A 7,751-nucleotide genomic window follows, 5' to 3' on the forward strand; every position below is an offset into this window, starting at 1 on the left:
GGGGGGGGCAGCAGTTTTTATGTGTTAAGCAGCAGTACAATTTTATGGTTGGCATGGTTTAAAAGATGGAATATAAGAATAGCTGTTTTGTATTTCAATGACTGATTATGCTGTATTTTAACACAATGTATGTCTGTCTTGTGGTGCTCTAGTGGTAAATAAATTATTTCAATTCTACAGCGATGTGTTTTTCCTCTCGTGGCATCATCATTGAAACTAGAGAACGCCCCTGATGTAGTGGCAGGGATCTCAAGCTGGCAAATCAAGCCATCTTTAAGATGGTGCTTTTTCTCTCAAGGATACTCACTCCAGAAATGTCATGCTTTATAGCTCAAAAGCCGGGGCGGACCTATCAAAAACTGAGGAAAATCCTGTGCAGTCTTTTTAGTGTCTTGTTTATTGCTATTTGGTAATTGTTTGAGATTCAGTTTCCATCCAGCTTGACTGTCTACCAGAAAAAAATGCAGTGAGATGTTTGGACCATGCTTTGGCTTTCTGGTTCTATGTTCTGCCAACCCCAAGGCCAAAGAACTGGTCTAGACAGCATCCCCTGTAGCCCCATAACTTGGATAGTTGCTGAGCCAGCCAGATATAACAGGAGCCACGTGCTCTCTGGGGTTGGTCTTTGAGAGCTGCTACTTCTCTCTCTATTTCACCCATACCACTGCACCAAAAAAACCCTATTTCCACAGATTTCCTTGGCTGTTCCCTGCAAGACCAGACTTTCGCAAGTGAGTTGCCAAACTCTTAATAAATGGGACTAATAAAAAAAGGAGTTGTGGCTCCATCTGGTTGTCCTGATTTATCTAACGAAAGATGAGTTTGTGCCTGTTTTCTAAACATCACAGAGAAACACCGCTAATGCAAGTGTTTAGACAGCAGAGAAAATGGTTCCGTTTTCTACCATCTGTGTTTCAGCGTTTATTCTCCGCTTATAGATAAAGGAAGAGTTTCACTCTAAAATAATTAGTCCACGCTTCTCTGCAAAGGGCCGGTATCCGGCCTGTCACCCCAGCCCCTATCACCTTCACGTGCTGAGTGAGATGAGGAGGCTGTCACAAGGTAATGAAAAGAGTTGCCTCACAGCTGCATCAGCTTTGGCAAATTGTCAGCCACTCTCAGCCTCTGTTTCAATCTTTAAAATGAGGATCAGAGAACCTGCTTTACAGGGTTTTGCATGTTTGTTTGTGTGCCCTTGTTGTTAAGTGAATGGACATAGAAGTACTTTGCTCGGTGTTTGGCCTAGAGTTGATCAGTAAATGGTAGTCTTCACAGGATGTCCCAACTGGTTCTGTTTTTGGCTTCTTGGCATTCCTGTTGCAATAAGCTTTTTATATTCAGCCCATGACCTGGGCCCACCCTTCTCCATCTTGATACCTAACGTGTAATCTCATTAATGGATCAAACCATCAGTTAATCCCCGACAATATTCTGTAATGCTGTTTGTAAACCATTTGGTGACATGACTGACCAGAAATTGTTTAAAATAGTGGGAAAATGTTCATGTTAAGCTTCGCTTACACCCACCAATGAAAATTTAAAGTAAAAGAATGTGGCTAGTTCTCTGCTAACCTAGTTAACCTCACATTTCACTTGTGATGTAGGTTTTTTTGTTGTTGTTTTTAATATATATGTATCTCCCATTTTATAAGAAGTGAGCACACACAGAACGGTTAAATGACATGTCCAAGAGCATTCTGTTTGTAAGAGAAAGATCTAGAACTTCCTTGTCCAACACACTAGCTACCAACCATACGTGGCCTTCAAGCCATTGACACATGGCTACATTGAACCGAGGTATGTCCAGGTATAAAATACACACCATGCTTTGAACACTTACTACAGAAAATGTAAAATATCGCATGAATTTTTTTATATTGGTTACCTGTCTAAATAAGACTATTTTGGATATATGGGATTAAATAAAGTATATGATTAAAATTCACTTCACCTTTGTCTTTTACTTAATACGCAGGAAATATAAAATGACCTATGTTGCTCACGTATACAAGGGAGGGTTCATTTTTTTTTTTTTTTTTTTTAGCTGAGCCATCCTGCCATGTGTTGGCAGCTCAGCAGCAATTCAGCTCGGGCCGGACTAAAACTGCTGTTGCTCAGAGCTCGCACTCTTGCGCGAGCTCTTAACCAACTGAGCCACTCTGCCGGCACCTCATTTTATTATTTTTAAAGAATCAAAACTACAAATACAAAATTAGATTCAGAGCCTTCAAAAGGGCCCATCAAAGTGAAAAGCTGAAACAAGTGTTAAAAAAAAAAGGAGCTTCCCGGAGCCGGCTGAGTGGCGCGATGGTTAAGAACTGGCTTGGGACGCCAGAGGGCCTCGGTTCGGATCCCACATATGAGGGCCAGTAACACTGCCCTCTACAGCTAAGAGGCTGAACCAACAGCTCAACCTGGAGCTGGGATGCAGTGAGTTGCCGGCGACGGCGTAGGCTGCAGCCCCTGTGGTGTGGGCTGCCATGGGCTACCATGTGTAGCCAGCAGCCAGTGTGAGTGGGCAGCAGCTGTCCAGAAGCCGGCAACTGATCTGCCTCGCCCGGGAAGAGCGCAATGTTGGTGCCAGCTTGGGCCAGTGGAGCAGCCCTCCACAACTAGATTGAGGAACAAAAGGACAGCAACTTGTCTGTTTCCCTTCCCCCAATTTCCCAGCGCTGTTCCCAATTCCCCAATTAAAAAAATCTAAAAAAAAAAAAAAAGACCTTCCCTATAAACCTGCCTCTTAAGCTGACACATGCCTGCGTTTCTAGCAAAGACTGTTACCTTGTAGTTTTAGCAAAATCTAGTTCCCATCACTTGATTGTTCATCTACGAAACCTGGTCTTTGGCCTGCAGCGCAAAACAAAGGAAAACAAGACCCGGTTTTAATAACATGCAGGTTAGAGGCAATAGAAGAAAGGTTATTTTTAACTGTCTTTCAAAATAGCCTAACTAGATCCTATGAGACTTGGAGAAGTCGTTAATATAAATATCGGAGAATTTTACCCATCGACATGATTCCCTGTATATGAAATTGCGAATTAAAAAGGTTAGCTGAAAAGCCTTCCCTTTGCAATTTTTCCTGATTATGTCTTTATTTCCCTGAAATCCTTAGTAGTTGGTTTCTTCATTTCAGCAAGTAATGGCTGTTTGGAGAATAGACCAGCGTGTTCCTGTAACTGGGCAGAGAGCTACGAAAAGGAACAGAATGTACTGAGGGAGACTGGTCTGTGTGATCAAAACGAGGAAAATCATTCAAGCTAAGAGAGCAGACATAATTAAAGAGCATGGCAAAAAAAAAAATAATAATAATTGTGGTAAAGAAAAAGGCCGAATATAATCTCTCAGGCTTTTCCCTCCAAATGGGATGTTCTCTCCTGTAGATGCCAACCCACTTAAAGGAACACAGGGGTGTTATTCAGGTGACATCACAATGGTCTGGCCAAGCCCTGGTGATGGAAACCTCCTCCTCACGCCCACATCTGCATTCTGAATGATATAGAAAGTTCCGATCGGGACATGGGGAGCAAAGGGGCTGAGAAGCTATGTAATCCAATATGGCTCTAAGGGCGATGTGAAGTCATGCCGTTTGGCTTGTCCTCTGACATGGGTGTAATGCTCATTTCTTCATTTGAAACAAAATGAAACAGGGCAGAAAGATGAGGAGACCTTGAAATGAAAGGATGGTGGGTCATTTAATGAAATATCAAATTTCACATCAGCATGCATGTACATCTTCTCGCTTACATGCTGGGGTTCTAAGAAACCACTGGCAACAGTCAGAGTCCTCCAAAGGTGAACCATAGAAGCTGCTGTGATTGGCTGAAGGAGCCCAGGGAGGTCTGAGGATCCCTTGAATGCGGCCTACTCGTTATAAGCTCTGACAGTCAACAGTGAGGAGTTTTATTCCTGTAGGACTTTCCCTGAGGAGATAGGTACACACATCTGCGTATATAGCCATGCGTTGCTTAATGACAGCAATATGTTCTGAGAGATGCGTTGTGAGGTGATGCCATCACAGAGTGCACTTACACAAACCTAGATGGACACGCAGCACAGGGACACACAGAGAGCAAATGCTGTTGGAAAAATGGCGCCCATAGATCTGATGCAGGGTTGCCACAAACTTTTAATTTGTAAAAAGAAACGTGACATCTGTGAAGTGCAATCAAATGAGATGTGTGCGCGTGCGCGTGTGTGCGTGTGCGTGTGTGTGTGTGTGTGTGTGTGTGTGTGATTTCTTAATTTCAATATCCTCAGTGGTATAGCACAGGAAACAAAGGCAGTAGGATCAATTTTGATTGATTTACTCTTGAACAGGGATCTGGAATAGTGAGTGAATATTTAGAAGGTTTTTTGTTTTTGTATTTTTTTTTTAGATTTTTATTGGGGAATTGGGGGGATGGGAACAGCGCTGGGGAATTGGGGGAAGGGGAACAAACAAGTTGCTGTCCTTTTGTTCTTCAGTCTAGTTGTGGAGGACGTTGCTTCACTGGCCCAAGTTGGCACCATCATTGCGCTCTTCCCGGGCGAGGCAGATCAGTCGCCGGCTTCTGGACGGCCGCTCACGGCGGCTGCTGGCTGCTCACGCTGGCTGCTGGCTACACACGGTAGCCCATGGCAACCCACTGCCACAGGGGCTGCAGCCTACGCCGTCACTGGCGACTCACGGCAGCCCAGCTCCAGGTTGAGCTGTTGTTCAGCATCTTAGCTGTGGAGGGCAGTGTCACTGGCCCTCATATGTGGGATCCGAACCGGGGCCCTCTGGCGTCCCAAGGCAGTTCTTAACCATCGCGCCACTTGGCCGGCCTGTGAGTGAATATTTAAAGGCACCATGGAAATAAAAGGGAGGAGACAGGGAAGGAAATGGGGGGCATTGAGTGCCTACTTTTTGTGCATGGCACATTTAGTCAAGAGTTTGATGTCTGTATAGAACAACAAAGCAACTAAACAAATGTAGGGAGAAATACAGAACCAATTGGTCAAGGAGGCTTAAATTCAAGGAAAAGATTCAAAGAAGGAATCCCACTGTGCACTGTCTTTCCATAGGAGGCTTTGAAAGCCACAGGGCTGGCTGCATAAGTGATGTGACTGGAAGCAGGGCCTCTTTGTCCTCTGTCTATGCCCTGCTGTGCTGGGTCTCAGGAATAATCACATCCTATCCCCAGGGGTCTTTCTCAGAACAGTGAACCAGGCGGGACAATCCTGTTTCCTATTCTGGACCAATCCTTAAGTATCTTGTGTTCCAAGCACCTAGTACATAACTGAGCCCATAGCAACGTAACATGTATTTGTTAAATTGAGGAAAGGCCAGTCATGGGATTACAGCCCCAACAATGACACTGATGCACTGTCTGGGACCCAGAGAAATTCCTTACATGTTCAGTGTCTCCATAAAACAAAAGCGTTGGGTTAGGGATCTATATTGTCTTTCGTAATTTTTTTTTTCCTGATTCATAGGTTGTCCTCATGTGGTTTTCTATGGTTGTACCAGGGAGCAGGAAGCAGCTAATCATGAACTCATTTATTCACCAAATAACCATGGAGCACACCCTATAGACTAGATTTTGTTTTAGGTTCTAGGTTCGCAAAAGTGAACAAAACAGACCCAGTACCTGCTCACGGTGCTAGTTTCACCACCTATAATGCCCCTCGACAGTCAGTAGTAACTAGTTCTGGCTCCCCCACCCCCCTCCACCAGGAGCTCATAGCTTCGAGTGAAAGAAACAATAACCAACTTACCGTCATCGTCATCATCATCATCACCACCACTATTTTTGTTACCAGCAATATCACCTTCCACCAAATCATCACTACAGCTTACTCAATGTGTGTATCTTGATTTACATCCCACAGCTAACTTGCTCTGTTTAGACCACTGATTCTGAATCGGGAGCGATTTTGCCTGCCGTGGGACACATCATGACAAGATCTGGAGACATTTTTGGTTGTGACAACTCAGGCGGTGCTGCTGGGTCCAGTGGACAGAGGCCGGGGACGTTGTGATCATGCCACACGGCACAGGCGAGGGCTCCCTTGGTTAAGAATTATCTGTCCTACAATGTCAACAGCGGTGAGATTGAGAAACTCTGGCCTAGACAAAAACTTCGACATTTGGTAGTTATCAAGTATGTCACAAGGCAGTGAAGAGTTAGGAACACAGTTGTAGAAATAAAATGTGACTAACTCTGAGGATTTTTCTGAAATAACCCTCTAGTCACGCAGAAGCAGAAGTGAGACTATTTCCATAAGCATTTACCTCCTAAAAGCAAATCCTGCATTAATTTGTGTCTGTTCTAAGGCAGAAGTCTTAGGTCTCTGCGGGAAAGTAGGCTCCAAGGTTTTACCTTCTGGGTTCATCTTTATAGTATTTTCCTCACAGTCTTTAAGGACATTGGTTTTGGAATCTGTATTTGACAACTAAGGAAACAGGAGTGTATTGTCATCTTTATGAGTAAGACAATTTATTGGAGGGCGCATAAAACTGTCCTCCTCTCTGATGGGATATTGTATAAATCCTTAAAAAAGGCCACTTGTGGACTCCTCGATTTATGCTGTTCTGCCTTTTATCCAGCGCATTCTTCACAGATCAACCAGAGGAGCTTTCTCAAGGAATCCTCCCATGTCAGCCCCTGCTTAAAACCCATCAGCACGTTCCCCTTGCACCGGCGTCAAATTTTAACAAGCAATTTTAAGGCTATGCATGCACGTAGGAAAAAAGGCATTTTACCTTTCTATGATTGAATGCACTGAACTTATGAGCCTCTCATTTTGTTTGGTAGCAGAACAGTGAAGCCAAGAGAACTATGTCACCTCCCTTTGAAAGCTGTCTCTTTTGGCGAACTATTCAGCTCAGTCCTTTTCGATTTGCTCTGCGCTTGGGGCCACCTTGTTCCCTGTTCCTTGAGTAGCACGTGGGTCCCAGGGGGAGGCCTCCTACCTTAGGGGGCCTACAGGAGGCACATATTGGTTCTGTGGTGCGGTCCTCCTTTCATGGATCTCTGGGGTATATCATACCCATCAGATCACAGACGTGTCCTTTTATATCAGATAGGGGCCAAACAAGGAAATAAAAACCACTCGCATTTGAAATAGGAATTTGATGGACATAACTGATTATCTAGGTGATGGAAAACATGAGGAGCCGAACAGGGGACCTGAAAGCACTCTGAAGATGAGCAACCACAGGAGGCTAGTACCACCCCTAAGACAGACGGAGCAGGAGAGAATGCAGTGTTCCCAGCGGCTGGCATCAGAGTGGGCCTATCCGGTGCTGGCACCTTGAAGCTGTGAGAAAACCCAAGCCGCATGGAGAGACCATGTTTAAGCGTTCCAGCCAACAGCCTCGGCAGAAACCCTAGCTGATAGTCAGCATCAACTCTCAGACACGTGAGTGAGGAAGCCTTCAGATGGCCCCAGGCCTGGCCATTGACTTTCTGCACAAATAAGCTCCAGCAAGAATTGCCTAGCTCAGCTCAATTCAGACTCAGAACCACACGAGGTCATAATAAAAATTTAAAAAATAATGATGGCTATTTTCAGCCACCAAGTTGGGGAGATTGGTTACACAACAAAAGCTAGAATAATTACTACTTTTGCCTTGGTAATTAAGAAGTTAGCTGCATGACATATAAGTTCCTAATTAAACTAAGAGCCCTTGTAAATAAGAAAATTGAATTAGATGACCTGCATGGACCCGTTTCACTCAAAAATAACATTTTGTGTGTGTGTGTGTGTGTGTGTGTGTGTGTGTG

Source organism: Hipposideros armiger, unplaced genomic scaffold (assembly GCF_001890085.2).
Source record: "Hipposideros armiger isolate ML-2016 unplaced genomic scaffold, ASM189008v1 scaffold_45, whole genome shotgun sequence".
In the NCBI taxonomy this organism is placed as follows: domain Eukaryota; kingdom Metazoa; phylum Chordata; class Mammalia; order Chiroptera; family Hipposideridae; genus Hipposideros; species Hipposideros armiger.